The sequence below is a fragment of the Pteronotus mesoamericanus genome, unplaced genomic scaffold, assembly GCF_021234165.1.
Source record: "Pteronotus mesoamericanus isolate MK-2021 breed Mesoamerican mustached bat unplaced genomic scaffold, CSHL_Meso_final contig_26, whole genome shotgun sequence".
Taxonomy (NCBI): domain Eukaryota; kingdom Metazoa; phylum Chordata; class Mammalia; order Chiroptera; family Mormoopidae; genus Pteronotus; species Pteronotus mesoamericanus.
In genome coordinates, this window is record NW_026555109.1 from 10,995,999 (window position 1) to 11,015,747 (window position 19,749).

Here is a 19,749-nt window from a genome sequence, read left to right on the forward strand (position 1 = left end):
GAAAAGAGAGAGTAAAAGATGACTGTTGAGGAGAATGGAGTCCAAAATCGACCTACCCACATCTCTGATGGATGTGGAAACAGGCATGCAAAAAAAAGAGTCAAAGCATGTAAGTTAAGGGCAAAATATTTGAATTCAGGCCTGAACCTCTGCCCAAGAAATCAGTTTAAATACAGATAGCATGACTTTACACAATTCCCGAAATTCACAAACCTACATAAGTGAACTTATAAATGCTATTGTATGTAAATTTTCTTTTAAAAAGAAAAATGAGAGTAAATGAAAGTTAGAAATTCTCATTTAACTATCATTGAGAATTTTATTTATTGTGTAGGCACAAGTATTTTCAACTCAATCTTATTTTTACAAAAACAAGTGTTTTTAAAAAATGTACCTACCAATTTATATTTTTAGATTTTCAATGCAGATTGTTAGTAGGTTTAAAATTCAGAAATAGTTTTTATTTCTCTCTCTATATTTAGTTTTTTCATTTATTTGTTATTAGCGTAATTCTTCTGGAAACAATTAAGCTTTACTTGTCCTCAGCTTTTGGTTTTATTATCTTCAGTGCCTTGTATTGTCATATCCAATCATTTGTCTCATTACTTAGTGAATTAAACTTTTCTGAGACATATGTTGGAAACTGATGTAAGTCATTTTGGTGATTGGTAATTGTCATATCCTTTGTGGTGGGCATCAGTAGCTTCTAGCTGTTAGAGGTAAGCACCCTGTCCCCAGTGAACTGGCTACCAGGTAGTATGCCACTGAGAGAGAGAGTATTGTATTCTGCCATAGCCATGCAGTCAGCTCTCTGTCTTTTTAGCTACTTCAGTAGTTTGCATGAAAGGTTTACTCAGATCCACATTTAACAATGTTCTGAAGGTAAAATATGCCAAATTATTTTAAGCTGTTGGGGTCATTATGGAAGGTAAAACTGCTCACTCACCAGGTTTTTATTCATGATCATGTAAGAGCTGAGGTGCTTAACGTTAGGCTAAAACTATTTTGGCAACTATATTGTGTGAACACCACTCATTTCCCCAATGAGATATTATTTGTAACATCACTTATGCTAATTAACAGTCCTCCAGTGCAGGTCCAGATGGCATTATTCCAAGGGCTTGCTATAGCTTTTTGAAGACAGGGACCCTCACCAGGATCTTTCGATTGTCCACCATCCACTTTGTTTCCAGATTCTTCCATCGTTGGCTCACACCCTCCCTGTGTTAGGAATTAAAGGCAACTGCAACGTATGTGTATCCTCTGTTTCTACTGAAGTATATAAAGCACGTAAAGGAAATTACAGAGCACTGCAGATTTTGTAGATGCTGGCAGCTTGGATTCAGAATAATTGAGGAAGGGGAGCCGTGGCTGCAGGGAAGAGAACGGTGAGGGGTCACATTGAAGGCGGCTCCCCCCGGGAGGCGGCCGTGCCCAGCGCTGCGTAGCTGGGCCGAGGCCGCGGTGCTCTTGGGAGGACGAGCACTATATGCACTATGTAAGGTCTTATCGAGCCAAGACAGGGAAAACTCGGAGCCTTAGTTCTGCTTGTTCAAAACAAGAAAAGAGACATCTCGCCTTCATTCTTAGAACATTTTCTTTAGAACACTTGTAAGTTCTTTCTCTGCCTCTTCTAACTGTATATAAATCTTTTTAAAAGCTGAACTTGCCAGCTTTGCTGCTCTGGAAAGTCCTTCTCAAGGAGCCGACTCTATGAGACGTAACATCAAGGGAGATAGCGCCACCATCTCCTAGCATCAAGATTGGAGTTTCTTTCTCTTTGAATAGTCATTCGCTGACATGGACGGTCATTCCCATTACCAGGAGAATTGAGGATGAACTATGGGGGGCAAATGGTGGTCAAGTCCCAGGTACTCGAGGACTAGTTAGCGTTTATCCCAAACACAGGAATGTAATGGATTGCGTCTGTTGGCTACCTGCGAGGGTGAGATTGCAGTCCCTCCGCGGGTTACCTGTGATGTGGATCCTGCTCTGCTTTAATGCCCATTCAATAATACAATCGTTTTCTTTCTTTACTGACTTTGTGGAGAAGATTTCTGGATTGGAAGAAGATTTTGGTCTAAATTATATTTTCTCTAAGGCCAAAGCTGAGAGGAATTATTCATGATTTCCCTGTTATTTTTACTGCAGTGTGACAATGCCTAGACATGTTTGTCACATATTTTCTCTTTGTTTATAGAGATATGATTTATTTTCTCGGGGGAAGCATATTGGCCCTCTCACCTCTGGTCTAATATTTTAACTTAATTGCCTCTTCCAGTAAAGGTTGACATCCCTGATCAATCTAATTGTACTTTATAGCTGAGCCCTGATCCCTGAATCCAGCCCTGAGTGTCCATAAGTGATTTGATCAGTATTGTTTGGCCAAAATAAACTGGGTCTCAGGACAGTTTACTCAAAATGTTAATGTTGCAGGTAATTATACACATATTCTTTGATTAGTGATGCTTTTGGTTCTCCATTGGAGTTCTACAACTTTTTTTTTTTCATGTTTTTATAATTAATTTATCTCTATTTTTAATAAAGGAGAAAAGTAAATTGATCCTCCCTCTAAAGGACACATCACAATATTAACTACCCAGGAGAGTCATTATAAAGTCTTCACAGTTCTCATTGTGGGGGCACCTGGGGTTTTCCATATTTTCCTATTGCAGAGAAAGCGAAGCAGACGTAAAGGAATATAAAATTTTAAAAGGTAAATTAGGAAGTAGTGAAGTAGAAACCTCTCTCCCCAAGTCTGTAACAGCACTTAGACATTTTCAGAAATTATTTTAAGTAGCACTATACTTAAAAGACAAACATCCTTGGAAGAATATCCATTTTCAATGAGTCTTTCTGTTTTCTTCTTACTTTAAATTCCATCACACAGTAAACCAAATTACTTTGGCTAAATTGCTTTTGGCCTAATCATAAGCTACTTCTTAACACAATGCTTTGTGTAGCTCCTAATAATTAATTGGCATAATCTTCAAGTGTTCTTTTTCATTAGAGAGATTGTCTTTAGGGATAAATCAGTCATTTGCCTGGAGTGCATTTGTAAGAAAAAAAATCAGGATTAAGAGTTTACAAATTTCAGGACATTCTCAGTATCCAACTGCTTGTTTAAAAAGTGTAAGCCTTTGTCAGCACCTAAACAAACAGTAAACCACTTAATACAGATACTAGCAACAGTAAAATGTTTGATCCAAAACCTAACTTCCAGCATAAGAAAATTATATCAAAGACACCTTCACTTGAAAAGAGAGAAGGGACTCAACAAAAGGAATGTGATGATTTATTTCAGCTAATTATGAGTTATAATGACTGAAAATTATTTTCCTTGAATTTAAATATTCAAAGAACTGCTTTTCTTCATTAAATGTCAGTCTTAAGTTTCACTGGCTAATACTCTCAAGGTTTAAAAACATGAATGTACATTTCTAGGTGACTTAACATATGACAGGGAACAACTGCAGGCAAGAGAAAACATGGCTTCCATCCCATCCTGGTTCCTTATTTTGAACAGAAAAGGCTGCTTCACTTCCTGCAGTGATTACCACCAGAGGGTGTGCAAGGACAATGCCTGCTTCTCATTTCTTCAGGGGCTAATGGCAGAAAGCTTTTCTTCCCAGGAACTCTGTTAAGAAGTTTAACATTTACCTTGAAGGCAGTGGGAATAAAGTAAATTATGTTATTTTTGAACAGGCAATAACATTATTAGTTTTACTTCTAAGATTATGTGGGCAGCACTGCAGAATTTGGTTTGTTAGGGTGGGAGAGAAAATACTTGGTTAAGGGGGTCCTGAACTTGGGCAGTCAAGGAGAGGAAGGGCCAGGGTGGACAGGCAGCAAAGGCACTGAGGAGGCAGAGCACATGCACGTGGTAGGCCCTGGTCAGGTGCTGCAGGCCCACCGGCTTGAAAGAAAGAACCAAGAGAGGCATGTGACTTGAGCAGCAAGGACAGATTTGGGTGCAGCCGTGAACCCTGGACTTCCCTGCAGGCTTCTGAGAGTCCCTGAGGAGGCAAGCGGGCACTGCTCCCCCTGAATTCTTGGTCATGTTTTATATCCCCTGCACAGTTTGTTAGTTTATTTTGCAGTAAGCTCAGTAACTTACTTCACATTGAAGTTGTCACGTCCATCCTGCTTTGAGCCCTGTCTAGCTCTTGTGTTTCGGACAGAAGTGCTACCATTTCATAACAAGATTGACTAAGAGAAGAACAGTTTCCAACAAATGTCGGCAATTAGGCCTTTGTTGCCCTTGCTGAGAGCAGTTTCAATCCTGTAAGAACCTCCTGCTGATTGCAGTGGATGAAGAAATGCAGGGAAGATAAGGATGTGGGGACACTGAGTACATTTTACTTCATTCAATAAGTTTGTCTGTGAAAGGAAGGCTGAGGCTGAGGCTGAGGCTTCATGAAAGTGAGTCTTTTCATTCTGTCAATCAAAGTGTTCTTTATATACAATTAGCTGGATGGCACTTTATTTTAATATCTTACTATTAAATAAGCCATTGATTACATGATTAAGTATGAAATTTCAGTAAAAATGGCCTTCCCTTCCATTAATTTTTAAATTGACAAATTACTCCTTGGACATCAATATTCATAAATCTATACATACCAACAATAACAGAATAATTTCTAGGATACAACCACACATAAAGCCAGCCTTTTAAAATAAGTGGGCAGTTACATGTTTTGTTCTTGGAGCAGTTTTTTCAAAATATACCTCCTAGCTCACCTGTCATGGACCCCAAAAGTCCCCCAAACCAAAAAACCTGGGTATATTGGGCAACAAATTCTGAAAAATATCTTAGTGAGAAATGGGAAACACCACATTGAAATCTAAACCATCAGTAGTTCAAACTCACTGTTGGTTTTTTTTTCCTCTCTTTTTGGTAGACTTAAAAAAAAAAAATCCTCACCCAAGGATATGTTTGTTGTTTTTTTTCTTTTTCTTTTTCTTTTTTAGAGAGGGGAAGGGAGAGAGAAAGAGAGAAGGAGAGAAACACCAATGTTTTGCCTCATGTACAGCTCCAACCAGGGACTGAACCTGCAACCTTTTTGGTGTATGGGACAATGCTCCAACCAACTGAGCCACCCAACCAGGGCTCAGTAGACTTTTTAAAATAACAGCTTTAGGTTTGCAGGGGAAAAAAAGAGAAAATGATACAGATTTCTCATATATTCTGCATCATTTTACAATTAATGAACCAGTAATGATCCATGACTATAGATTATATTTCTTAGCTTTTACCTAATGTGCTATTCCTGTTCTGGAATTCCATCCAGGATGCCACATTATGTCTAGCATGATGCCACCTTAGGCTCCTCTTGGCTGGGACAGTTTCTTAGGCTTTCCTTGTATGTGATGACTTTGATTGTTTTGAAGGCTGTTACTCAGGTACTGTGTAAGATGCCTCTCAACTGGGATTTGTTTGATGTATTTTTCATGATATGACTGGGGTTATGGGTTACTGGGAGGAAGAGCATAGAGATCAAGTACCATTTTGCCACATCATATTGAGTGTACATATTATAAACATGATTTATGAATTGATGCTAGCCTTGATCACTTGGATAAGGTAGAGTTTGTCACAATTCTCCACTATAAAAACCATATCTAAGGACAAAAAAGCTATGCTTCACCCTTTAAGGGTAGAGTATGTAGATTACATGAAATTACTAGTATATTATTTGAAATTTTTATGCATGGAAGTTTTGTTTCTGCCATATTTATTAATTTATTCACTTATTTACTTATACCATATGGACCCATGAATATTAAGTTTATACTTTGGGTATAATCCACAACTTCTTTATTTTGTTGCTCAAATTGTTCCAGCTTTGACTGTCAGTGTCTCAGTTACCCAGCGGTCCCTACCAATATTTCCTTTTAACCTTTATCTTTTTTTTCTTGCCCTCAAAGCTACAGAAAGGCAAAATAGCTTTGGGATGTCCAAAATGGCTACTTTGATTTGTTGTATGTTTATTATAAAATAGTTAATAAGGCTTTTAATAAAGAAATTAAAATGCATCTGACATTTTTAAAAAAGCAAACATAATAAATAGCATTGTTTATACCACAAGTCAGTTTTCTAAATATCAATATGTAAATTTAATGAAATCTACAATTAGAAGTCTAAAAGTCTTTATCCAATTTGAAACTGGATAAAATGATCTTAAAATCCACGCAAGTGGTGACTGCTGGGGGGAGAGGGTATAAGGGGACTAAATGGCAATGGAAAAAAATGCAATAAAGATTAAATTTTTAAAATTTATGTGAAAATGCAAATCTTTTGGAATAGCCAATAAAACTCATTTTAAAACCTACTTAACAGATGTCAGCAAATACTATAAAGCCAGTGGAATCAACTCAATATGGTGTTGGCATAGGAATAGATAGATTAGTTTAAACAAATAGTAAACTAAATAATTTTAACCTGACAGAATCCAGTAATACTGCTCAGTTCTCATGTGATAAAATATTAGTGGTATATTAGCTCAGTGGGAAAAGTTTGGCTTATGTAACAAAAGGCGCTGGCACAACTCCTCAGCCATATGAAAGAGAATATTTAAGACCCCAGGAGCTAAGAATCCCACCAGTGGCCCACGTGACTGTGTGTATGTGGCTGGAGGGAATGAATGACAAGGGGGTAAGGCTGGCAAGTGAAAAATGAAATTCAGCTTTGCAGGAAAAGTAGGGAACTACCTTTTTTCAATCAAGCAGAAGAAACACAATCATATATACTCTTATGTTTTAGGAAGAAGTTGGCTGAATGTGAAGGATTTGTTGGAAAGGAGAAAATCAAAATGGGGGAGGTGTCTGTCGCAAGAAGGAGGACAGGAAGTACAAAGATGAAAGGTTTTAAAAGTCAGGTGAAGAACTCTGAGAACTGGGAACGCAAACCCCTGAGACAAACTTGGCCTGGTTTATCATTTCCCTCATTGTCTCCCCTGCCATACCCATTCCAAGTGTATGTATTTCTACTTTCAAGATTTTTTCCTCCTGTTCTACTGTTATAGTGACCCAAAGAGTGCAGAATTTATGTTTATCCACCAACAGTTTCTGTAACACCACAGTGAAACTCTTTTTCAGTTCTTGCAACCAGCTTTCATCACATTGACCTCCCACCCTCTTCATTGTACCTGGTTTATAGCCTTCAGGCCTCCAGCAAAGGACTCACTTCAGAGAAACTGAAGATGTTGAGTGTCCCCAAGCATAAGAGAGCACAAGTAATCAGAATACTGCATTACGGCAACGCGCCTTGGCACCAGCTGGCGGGGTTGTGTTTCTCTCTGCAAGTTGTGTTCAGCTGTTGGTTGTCTAACACAGCAGGTGAAACCCAGCTGGGACACAACAGATCTACAGCTGTTTGAGAGGATGGCAGAGGTGTCAATCTATTTTTTTTTAAAAAACAAAGGCTAGATTAGATTTAAACTCCAAGTTCACTCAAACTTCATAATGCAAAAGGCCTTTGTAAAAGGCATTAACTAAAATGAAAGCAATATTGAAAATAAATGTCTTCATGTTTTATGAGGATTTCTGTTTTATGGTAGTCAAACTATACCATGACTATAATCTTGGAAAATCTAGCGGTACTGCTTCTTCTCTCTTCTTAAACTTTCTATCATTACTTTTTCTATTATTATTATTATTATATTAGTTTATTCATTAAATATTTTGTGCCAGGTAGTCTAATAAGAGTGTTTATTTTCATTTTATTTTTCATTCCAAAGTCATTTTATTAAGCCTTATTTTATCAGAAAGATTAAGAACTTCTCTGTTGTCACACAGCTATGAAGTGAAAAATTTATAATCTACTGCAAGTATATATGACTCCAAACATCATGTTCTTCCTAAATTATATTTTCTCACAATTAGGCCAAGCAAAAAACTACTTTGCACGCAGAAAAGTCAGTCATTTTGATAATGCCTTTTGCCTTTAATGCAAATTGTTTTGTGCCTATAATCTTAATTTAGTCTGATAAACCAGCCCAGTATTTCCATGAAAGCACTGAAACTGAAGGAGTTGGAACTGTCATTTAGCATTCTTTTTCTTGTACCCTTACTAACCAGGCTTAGAGTATGATAATCTTTAGAGGATTATTTATGACAAGTCACTGAATTTTCTAAGTCTCAGTTTACTCACCTATAAAATGGTTGTTCCAAACATTAAATAAGAATAGATATAAACATACCTAGAGGAAAATAACCACTAAATAAGTGGCAATCTCCTTCCTCTCTTAATACTCCACCCCCCTTGGATCCACAGTGCTCTTAGATCCCTGGAGGTGTGTGCTTTATATTTTAAATCATGCTCTGGTGTTGAGGATGGCACTTAACCCCCCAAATAAATATCTGCTAGTAGACTTTTGGTTCTATGATAAACAGAGAGGAAAAATGGTAAGTTGTAAGATCTTCCAGCATTCTCAAATCTCAGCAAGTTGTTATCTGTTTCTTTTAAAAGTGCTTTAAAAAAGTAAGTTTTAGCTAGTGTAAGTCTGGCATTGTGAAGAAGGAAAGAAGCACTTGAAAGGGCAAGAGTAAGACAAGCACACAGAAAGGTTATAACAAAAAATTTTGAAATAAAAACATAACGAAAACTGGTGATAAAATGGTGAAACCATTAAACAAACCATTTTCGTAGAAAGCTTTGAATGTTGCTAGTGTTTAATATTGTCATGTTAGTCTATTAAGGTCCTAATGTTAATAATACTTTTTAATCCATTTAGTTTGACATAAATCCAGGAGCCACTATGGATTATCTCAGCAGGAGAAATGAGAGCTGGAGTGAAAATAAAGGGTGACCTTTAATACTGAGGTGCGGAAGCTGGGTGCCTTCATTGTTACAACAGAACAAAAAGGGATCCAGAGAATGCAGCATTCAGGTCCTTTTTTCCTGAAAGTGACAGATATGCATTGTAATTGCCTGCCAAGTAAGATGGTGTAATTCTTTCTCCAGAGATTTTGGTATGGCCCTGCCAGGAAACAACATAGTACCCTACTATCACAGTTCCTCCTCTTGTCCATTGGGGATAGAATTCTTTTTAAAAAGAGCCCATGTTTTATTCTGCTGTGTTTCAAAGAGTCTGTAATTCTATGACTACCATAAGAGAAAGAATGTCATTTTGCCCCAGCAATTTGTTATATTAAAAATAGAACTCAAAATCTTTGTTAACTGCACTTCTTCCTTAGATAATACTCTGAGAGGACTCATATGTATTTAAAGTCAAAATTGAGCCACAAATGCATTTAATGTCTCATTGGTAACTCTTGAGTGTTCTCTCAACTGAGTAAGTCACTTAAGTCCAAAATGGTGTACACAAATGTTCAAATCTACCTAATGTTGAAGAAGACAAGTTATTGGAAGGAACTGACATAGTTTGAACTTTGATGTACAGGAAATAAGGTTGTAAAATATATGTCCTGTCAGTGGTTCTAGGTAATTTAAGAATCACTGTGTTGAGCCTGAACAGCAAGAAAGACAGGAAGATGAATTTAATTTTCCTCTTCATCAATATAATATTGACAGGGTACCTAACAATATAGCTCTTGTATGAAAAGTTGTAATTATACAGATATACTGGTGAGTTCTGCTCACCTGCTTTGTTACAATGAGTTTACCTTGAGGGCAAGTTAGCTTTTATTTAAAATACTAAATAGAAAATTGTGATGCAATAGTTTATTCCAAAATCTTCATGTCTCATTTCATCAATAATTATTGTTCGGTGCATACCAGATATATGTTCCACTCATAGTATTCAAAATGAAAAAGACATAGAACCTCTTTTCAAGTAACACTCAGTCACTCTTTGGGGGTCCTGGATTCCATGTCCACAGGATGGAGTTAGTAAAAATTCATTAAAGTATAAACTAGCTCTTCACTTATGGGTTGTTATCTAGGGAGAAATTCCCGTGGTATCATTTGACTCACCCACATGTTTATATTGGATTTTGTTCTCCTGCTACAGATGAAACCAGAGAAGGAGTCATGTCAAAGGGAACATTTATCTAAGAAGGGCATGATGACCTCTAGTGCAATCAACTGCTCATTGTTAGTATTTAACACATCTCCTGAGAAACAGGCAGTAAGATGCTCATAGGAAGGTCAACAAACACTTTCTTCAAACATTTAAGAAATAGCTACAGCTTGGGGTTTTTGGCAGTGAGCAACTGCATTGTGCTTTTTATGTTATAAGGATGCTCCATTAGTCATAAGAACTGACAGGGAAGGCAGGGTTTTTGCATCTCTGACCAACCAAATGATCTTTTGGAATTTCATTGATAAAAAGGTGATGCTAAGGTCACAAAAGACAAACCCATGTGATACTTTGCTCAAGATACTTTTTTGTTTTTATTGTGTTAGGAACAGATAACATGAGATTTTAAGTGTATAACACGGTATTAACTATAAGCCTAATGCTGTATATAGCTGATCTCTAGAAGTTAACTCATCTTGCTTCAGTGAAACTTTATGTCCATTGAACAGCAACTCCTCGTGTCTTCCCTTCACAGGTCCTGGAGACTGCCATTCTCCTGGAGACCACTGATGACTGCCGTTCGCAGGCCGGCACTCAGTCCACTGAGCCGCACCAGCCAGGGCAAGTACCGACATCTTAGATAGCATGGACACAGAAAGCCTCACAGAAAGAATGGCTTTTGAATTAAAACTTAATGGAACCTACAGAACAATATAAATTAAATGAACAAAATAGAAACAGATTCAGATGTAGAGAACAGACTGATGGTTGCCAGAAGCAGGGTGGGTTGGGGCACTGGGCAAAAAATGTGAAGGGACTGAGAAGTAGATTGGTAGCTACAAAATAGTCATGGAGATGTAAAAGTACAGCACAGGGAATATAGTCAATAATATTGTAGTAACTGTACGGTGCCAGGTTAGTACTGGAAATATTGGGGTGGACACTTTGTAAAGTATACAGGATGGGGCAAAAGCAGATTTACAGTTCTTGATATGGAAAATAATACAATAATTAATAAATAAGAATACAAGAACATACTCTGTGTTTTGCATACTCACAACTGTGAACCTACTTTTCCCCCACCCCTGTATGATTGTCTAACCATGAAGCTGTGTACCTGAAACAGTTACAAAATAATATTGAATGCCAACTTTAAGTGAAAACTTTTTTTAATTTAAAAAAAAAACTGAATGAAGTGAGGGAGATGGTCACGGGGCCAACAGGAGGGTGCGCAGAAAAGAAGCAGTAAGCGGAGAGGGGCTGTGGGGGCGCCAGAAGGCTGGGGAGCTGGGCGCCTGGAGTGCTGAGAATGAGGGGGGAGTTCCAGGAGGCAATGCGGAGCCTGCCATTGCAGGACCTCATGGAGGATGGAAAGAATTTCAGTTTGTACTCTTGTGAGGAGACTCTTTCATAGAGTTGTGCATAGAAGAGTTACAAGATATGACTTATGCACTGAAAATATACTATAGCGAAGCTGTGACAGAAGCAGGGAGGAAGTGAGAAAATTAGAGCAATAATTAAAACCAGGTTAATGCTGACCTTGACCAAGAGCTGGCCATGAGGACAGCAAAGCAAAAAGTCAACAAAATATATTACTAGAAGGAATGTATGGTGTGAGAAGAGGGGACAACTCAAGAATGACAGCTTGTAGGACATAGTTTCCATTGTGTGAGATTGGGAAGATTTATGGGATGAGAGCACATTGGTGGGAATAGAGAAATTTGGTTTTGGACATAAGGTTTTAATGCTAATATGATTTCAAGTAGAGGGTCGAGTAGATGGATGCACATATAGTTTCTGAAGCTTGGGGAAGTCTGAACTATAGATATAAATTCATCAAAGAACTCATTGATGAAGAAACTTGATGAAGAAAATTCATCAAGGACTCATCAAGAAACCGGTTGTATTTAAGGTTATGAAACCAAATGATATCAACTAGAGAATTAACAAGATTTTTTAAAAGCCCAGTAAGAACAGGCACAGGGGGCAGGGATTAAAGAGAGATGTGGCCAACCTGGAATTTTCAGAGCAGCATTTCAGATTTTTCACTGGTAAATCCAGGCCTCATTTGCCCTTTTTCTTCTCTCAAACTCCTATTTTCTTTATTTTCCTCATAATTGGGCGTTTATTTTTCTCTTAATTAATTTATTTGTTACAACTAGATTAACAAGGAGACAGTAAAGTTTTTTTTTGTTTTTGTTTTTCTTTAGAGAAAGGATCTTTTTGTCATAATTTATAAGAATGTTAGACACTAGTAAGCTTTTAATAAATACTTTAAGAGATAGAAATTTATAATCATGATTTTTCCTTTATCAGAAATAAGAGTCCTAATTTCAGACTATTGTTATTGAATTCAAGTAGAGATAAAAAGACTAATGACAGCATTCATTATTTCATAATTTCAATTTTCAAAAATATATCCTGGTGGTTGCTTACTGACCCTACCATAAAGGTAAACTTGTCAATTTTATTAGGGTTTATTAATATGAAGAAAACAATAATTTAAAACAAGGAAAATAAAAAGAAGATACTGAATTCCCTGCTAGAATTTCCATAATGATACTATCTATATTTTTAACTCCTGCATGTGTATTTAGAGAGTGTGATGCTAAAAATACCATCCGAGACAGCTGAGTTGCAGATTACAGAAACTACAACTGTTCTGGGGTAAACTTTTGAACAATGTCATCCAGGATCATTTGTTAATTACCACCACAGGAAAGATTTTCTTTTTCTATTAAGAAACTGAAATGAAAACCATAGAATGAGGCCTTTCATGCAGTATGGACTATTTTTAAAAATGCTCATGGCATGATACTATGATAAAGTATATGAATAATGTGTCTGAACAGAGTGCCACTAGAAGAATTGACAGTGGAATGCCATATATATGTAGCATAGTTGCATAAACTAGTAGCAATACATATAAAGTAAGACAGGAAAAAAATACTAAGTAGATTTATGAATTGCATTTACAAAAGGGTAAAACACATACGGCAAACGCAAGCACTGACGATCCTAATTCAGCTTTACTTAATTGAACTGCCCTAATTGAGGGCTTTCCAATATTTACTGAGCACCTATTGCAGGGTACTTTCACACCCATGATCTCATTTAATTCTTGCAACACTCTCTGGAATGTGTATTGTTTTCCACACTTTATAGATGTGGTGACCTATGCTCTTACAGAGCAGAGTTCTTGCCCCAAATCACCCATTAGTTTTTGTAGATTCACAACATAAACTTGAATTACATTTAAAAATCGAATGATAAGGCGTGGACACTAAGGACAAAAGAAGTGAAGGCAATTCATATACAGTGATCTGCAAATCTATTCACACTGTGGCATAGACTCTCAGTACAAACCCTACTGATCATAGGTCAGAAATGTCAGCTACGTAGCGGAGGCTTAGCACGTTTAAATGAAAAGACTATGATTTTAGAATGACAACTAGACTGATACTAGTATTTTTTTCTCCAAATGGAGGTAACATTGACATCCTGTGTAGCACATTATTAAACAACTGTTTTTATAACTATGAAAGTACATACTTAGAAGGCATTTCAACAACCAAGAATTAAGAATAATAACATTTTTTGCAGAGTGTCCCTATATTTGCTCTGAATTAATTCCTGCTAATTTTATTTTGCTGGAATGTTTATGTATTTAGTTAAGGCAAAGGTATAGTGTAGAATAACACAGGAACAAGGATTTTTACTGAGAGCTACTTCACTTCTTTTGCATTGTCCCCAACTTTAATAGATTTGCTGTTAATGATGACAAATGTGAAGAAAAATAAAAACATAAATCACAAAAATTGGTCTTAAAGTGAAAAATAAAGCTCCTCTTACATAATAATAGATGATTTGCCTATAATTTATGCTGGGCACGGAACACCTCCCTCGTTGTCATCCCTCACGTACTAGAACAAGTGTGACAGGGTGGGACATGATCACCTTGAGTGTTAACATTTGATCTCTAGCACCTGCTTCGTGCTTATCAGCTACAAAACCCAAAGCCTCGATGGTCAGTGTTCCCACTGTGTTGAAAAGAAGATAACACCATTTGTCCTGACTGCAGTAGTCCCCGCTGCATTCGTGGTTTCTCTTTATGCGGTTTCAGTTACCTGTGATCCAAAATAGTAAATGAAAAATTTCAGAAGTAAACAATTCATCAGTTTTAAAACTCATGCCTTATAAGTAACATGATGAGACCTCTCACCATCCTGCTCCTTCCTAGCAGGGACATGAATCATCCCTTTGTCTAGTGTAACCACACTGTATACACTACCTACCTGTTGGTAACTGTCTCAGTTATCAGACTGACTGTCTGACCATACCCCAGTGCTTCTGTTCAAGTAACACTTAACTTACTGTTATATAGTTTTGCAATATTTTATTAGTTATTATTGTTAATATTGTGCTGTGCCTAATTTATAGATTAGACTTTATCATAGGTATGTATGTCCAGGGAAAACTATAGCATATATAGGTTTTGTGGTACTATCCCATTTCAAGCATCTACTGGCGTCTCAGAAAGTATCCCCAAGGGATAAGGGTGGACTACCATACTTCTCTAGGATTCTGTGAAAATAAAATGAGCGCCTACCAGCATGGGGCCAGACTCAGATCTCTGAGAGATGGTGTGACAAGCAGGGTTCTCTCCATTGGCTGCACATTTGTATCACCAGTGAGGATTTTAATATTTCTGAAGCTCAAGCAACATTGCAGACCAATTCAATCAGAAACTTTGGGAATGGGACCCATGTATTAACACTTTTAAAAGCAGCCGAAGGGATTCTTCTGTATAGCCAAAATTGACACTGACAGCTTTGGGAGGTGTTCGGCATACCCCTCAGGTACAGTGTGCTATCTTCCTGATGCTGAGATGCCCCCACAGTCACTGGTGGTGGACTATGAGTCCCTGAAGACCATGGTTTCGATGTATCACTACTCACACCAGATGCTGTAGCCCTTCCTCTAAGAGACCAGCACAGGTCAGAAGATAATATGAAATGGTTGACAACTTGAGATCTAAAGAAATGAGATACAAAGGTGATATAGCCTAATATTTTGGAGACAAACATATGTTGCACAATTTTTTCCCCAGGAGCCAGTTCAAAATACAAATTATCTAAATAATGAAATATTTCTGACCCATGGTAGAAATAGCCATTTATCAACTGTATGCCCATCTTGTTTAGGGAGTAGAACTAGTTATGATATAAAAGTAGAATTTAGAATGAAATATGAGTTTACTGATTATTATTGGGCTTTTACTAAGGTAAGTAAGTTATTCTTTGGATGTATAATATAGCAGGCTGTATTTATGGCATTAGAAGTTTAAAAGTTTTATTTCTTAGAAAAAAAGTGTTTATTCACTCAGTCATTGAGGGTCTACAACATAATCCAAAAGGTTTTTAAAAGATACCTGAAAGAGACCAATTTATTTTTGTGGAGTCAGCTAGAAGCTACCTATTCATCAATGGAGCAATTAAAAGCAGCCTCATTTTACAAGGCAGGAGTTTAACAATGCTATTTCACAGTTGATCTAAATCAGTAGGACAAGTAATTTTAATGTAGATTTTGCTTTTCTCCCAGTCATGGTTCATCACTTACAGCAATAATATTCATCGAAAGGTTATATACAGCATAAATGTGACCAAGGAGGGTTGTCAATTTTAAGATATGAATATGAAGAAAGTCTATAGATAATCTTTGACTTTTATTTTGGGGAAGAGTTAACAACACAGTAATTATAGTAGAAAATGCTGAGTGCCTAAGATTTATTGTTTACATATGTGCTGTAAGATAGACAATGTAGGCTTATGATCTATAATAAATCTATCTTATATCATCTGCTTACTTGTCTACTTGTCATTCACAAACCTGACAATCCCCCTTTACCCTAAACTAATAAGACAAGCATATACTTAAAAGTTATTTAACTAATCCAAATTTCCATAATTCAGGAAGATACTCTGAGCGCTAAGTTTTATTATCAATACTTATTATGACCACTTTGAGCAACTGGATACAATCTTTCATAGCTTTAATTGGGTAACTCTTGGGGGAAGCACAGAAAAACAGATACATTGGAAATCCTGGTTTTGATGCATCCCAGGAGAGCATGTCAGGGAAGGGGAATGGGGGATATCAAGATTTCTACTGGAGAGAGGGTATTGAGTATTCTATATTTCTTTTCTGAAAATATACTCAGAATTAATGCAAATTTTGTTCAGTAACAAAATAGTCAGCTACCTTCTTGGGCAGAAAACAAGCCTGAAACAATCTAAAATAGAATGAAGGGGATTCCAAGCAGGAGCCAAGCCAGCAACGGTGTGGAGTAGGCAGGTGGGAAGACCAGCTGAGGATACTCGTGAGAGGCTGTCAGGGAGGAAAAATTCCCCTTTCTTTCCTTCTAGGTTCTTTGGCTTGCCTAATCATTAGATTAACACAAGCCATTAATAGGGAAAGAAAACAAATTTAATTTTGCATGTACAGGACCCTCTCAAAATGTGAGAGGCTCTCTGGCAGTCATGTAATTGAGGCTTATATGCCATTCTGAGCTACGGAGAAGAGGCAGAGGTCTGGGATCCCAAAGGCGAGGAAGGCAAATCATAGAAAGATGAGAAGAGCAGATGTTTGGTGAACAAATGTTCACCATGCCATGGAGATAGATCTTTCTGATATATGAATTTATCTTTGGTAAAAGCTTTCTTCCTTGTACATGCCCCCTATCTAAATTCTTTTAAGCAGTTAAGGGGGAGGTAAAAAGCTCTTCCTGAATCTGCTAGGCCTTGATAGTTTTTAACTCAAAATAATCCACATAGCAAAGCTGCACATTCCGGGGTGGTCTTCTCTGAACCCCAAGAGAAGTACTGGAGTGACAGTGTAGGGCACTGACTGGTATTAGCACATCTTGCACCTGCCAAGCTCAGTACAGGATGGCCACACCAGCTGCTTAGCATTATGGGTGGAACAGGGCCTGGCAGTGACGAGGAACATATGCAGGATTGCTCATGAAGGGGCTATGACAAGGGAGTAAGCCATCTGAATGTCATGAGGCCTCTCTTATTGTTTCAAGAGTGAAATGAAGAGCACAGCAAAGAATCGGAATGATTTTACTTTTGTTAACTTTACTTCTGTATCCGCTATACTGAAATATTTACAGAGAATGAATGTATACATCAGTGAGTATTTTAGGCTATATGCTGATAAAAACGTCAGGCCCATGAAGGAATTCAGTAAATGTTTAATTGAGTGACTAAGCATTCCTGTGTTCAGTGTTTACATTCAAATCCTTGTACTGTTGCTTCCCACATGTGTGGCAATTACACAATCTTTCTGTGCCTCAGTTTTATGTGGACAATTTGGATTATGCTACTAAATAGGTTGTTGTGAGAATTAAATAGATTTATTCTGAAGAAAAACACTAACCAGAAAAAAATAGCAGTTGTTCTTTTCTCAAGAGCCTTTTAACCAAGTAGACTAAGTACCGGTATAAATTATATATAAAACCGGTGTATCATTAACCTTTTTCCATCTTGGCCACTTCATTGGGTTCATTAGCTCAAGAGTGGAGGTATGGCTCTCAAGGTAAACTTCAATTAATAGATTGAATTAATTTCATTTCCAGGAATCCAGCAAAAACTTAAAAAGCTTTTTCTAAAATACAATAGAGATGTTAAATAAGTTACACATTTGTTTAAGAAAGCAAATAGTGCAGGAACTTAAAGTGACAGGAAACGATCTACTGAGCCAGTGTTTCTGACCTTCAGGTTAACTCCCCAAATAATAAATTTTTAAATTTGAATAATAACACATATGTACAGGAAAAGACACAAATTATTAATGCACAGGGTGGATTTTTACAAAGCGAACACACCCATGTAACCACCAATTAAATCAGGCTGTAGAACTGCCATGTCCAATACACAATCTACTAGTCACATGTGGCCCCTGAGGATTTACAATGCACTTATGAAAACAAGGAATTAATTTAGTTATTGGACAATGTCTAATTGTATTTGACTGTGTGGGTCTACTTTTGTATCTGTAAAATTTACAAAATCAAAGTATAGTTCAAGAATTGCTGTGGAAAATGAGTGTCTGGATTGAGGAGGGCTGTAAATGCTTAAATATCTGATTGCAAAGCCTTAGTAAAAAAAAAAAAGTTAAATATCTCAATACTTTTTAACACTAATTTTGTGTTAAAATAAATAAAATGTGTAAAGAAGTTTGAGCTGTTCATTTTTACTGTTTAAAAATGTGGCCACAAAATATTTTAAATCACATGGAGCTTACATTTTATTCATTATGGTCAGGACTTATCTAAAACATTACTAGTACCCCTGACTCAGCCTCATGTCAATGCCTGGCTAGTAGTAGTAGTTAGTCCTCTTTATCGCTCTATAATATTCCACTGTTCGAAACATCACAATTTATTACTTATTTATCTACTCTATTTTGCATTATTTTCTTTTTTTCCCTTCCAGATATTTTGTTTTAGAAGCTAAATTTCTCTGACTTTTCAAAGATCCAGTTTTTATGGAACTTCATTATATTTACAATTTCTGAAGGCATGCTGTTCTCCACGTCTGTCTTGAGCTTATTTCTTTCTTGGAATATGTGATTAAATGCAGTCCATTGCAGCTAACACACAAGTTTACATTCTGTTCCCCAACCTTTTCCAGATCCATGGTATCACAGGCTATACTTACACTGAATGTTTTTTTCATTGCATAACATGGTTCTTCTGCAATCCACCCTTCAAAGTTGTTCCCTGACCATCCTCAACATATTGCAATGCCAGTGCCACATATTTTAGATTTTGTAGCACAGCAGCAGCAGCTTGAGTCAAGGTACCAATTTCTATTTTATTCAGAGTGTATGAACTTATGAAAAAAGCCCCCAAATGTCAGCTTAACATTGCAACAATGCTGTTGTGGCTGTGGTGATACATGCCTCAGGAGTATGTCCCAGGAAAAAAGGCGTAACATTTAGTGATGAGCCCTGGCTTTTTCTGCTACAAAGTCCTATTAAATTCCTCTTGGTGTTTTCCTATTAAGTTCTTCTGCACTTTAACTTTAAAAATTATCATGTGTCACTCTTTGATAACTTACTCGCCTCTTCTTGGAAATTGCTAGAAGTTATGTTATATCTCTTGCATTGATAATCTATGTTGCTTTTCTTTTCCTCTCACTTTTTCTTTTTCCTATTTTATTTCTTGAATCTGTGTGCACCCTCTAATTAAAGTTCTTTTTCTCATTTTTGTTCTGTTCCGTTCCTTGAGTTATCTTCTGGGGATATGTTGTTTTTTACCTTGAGTTTTCTTCTTCATATTCCACGGGTTCTTCAATTTACTTTGGTTCCTCTATGGTTCACATTAAAGAAAAAGAAAAGCTGAATAGAAAATCTGTATTTGTTGGTAAGCTTACTGACTAAGAGACTTCCTTTTGTGATGATTAGAAAAGAGCCAGGGCCCTTGAATATGAAAAAATGGGTTATCTTTACACTGGAATTCTAAAGCCATCTCCATTTTTCTTGTTCCCCACCTCCCTCCAAAAAATGTCTTCAGAGTGTAACTCAACAGTATACTGTTTTGTCTTATATATGCTTTGTTACCTAACCACATGATCTGTGTGTTGTTTTTAGAGAGCCTACATATTACATTCTCCCACTTTCTCTTCTCACACTTAAAACCTCTCTTGGGCTCTGCCCTCTGCATTCTCCAAGCTGATTCATCAATCAGACCTTCTCT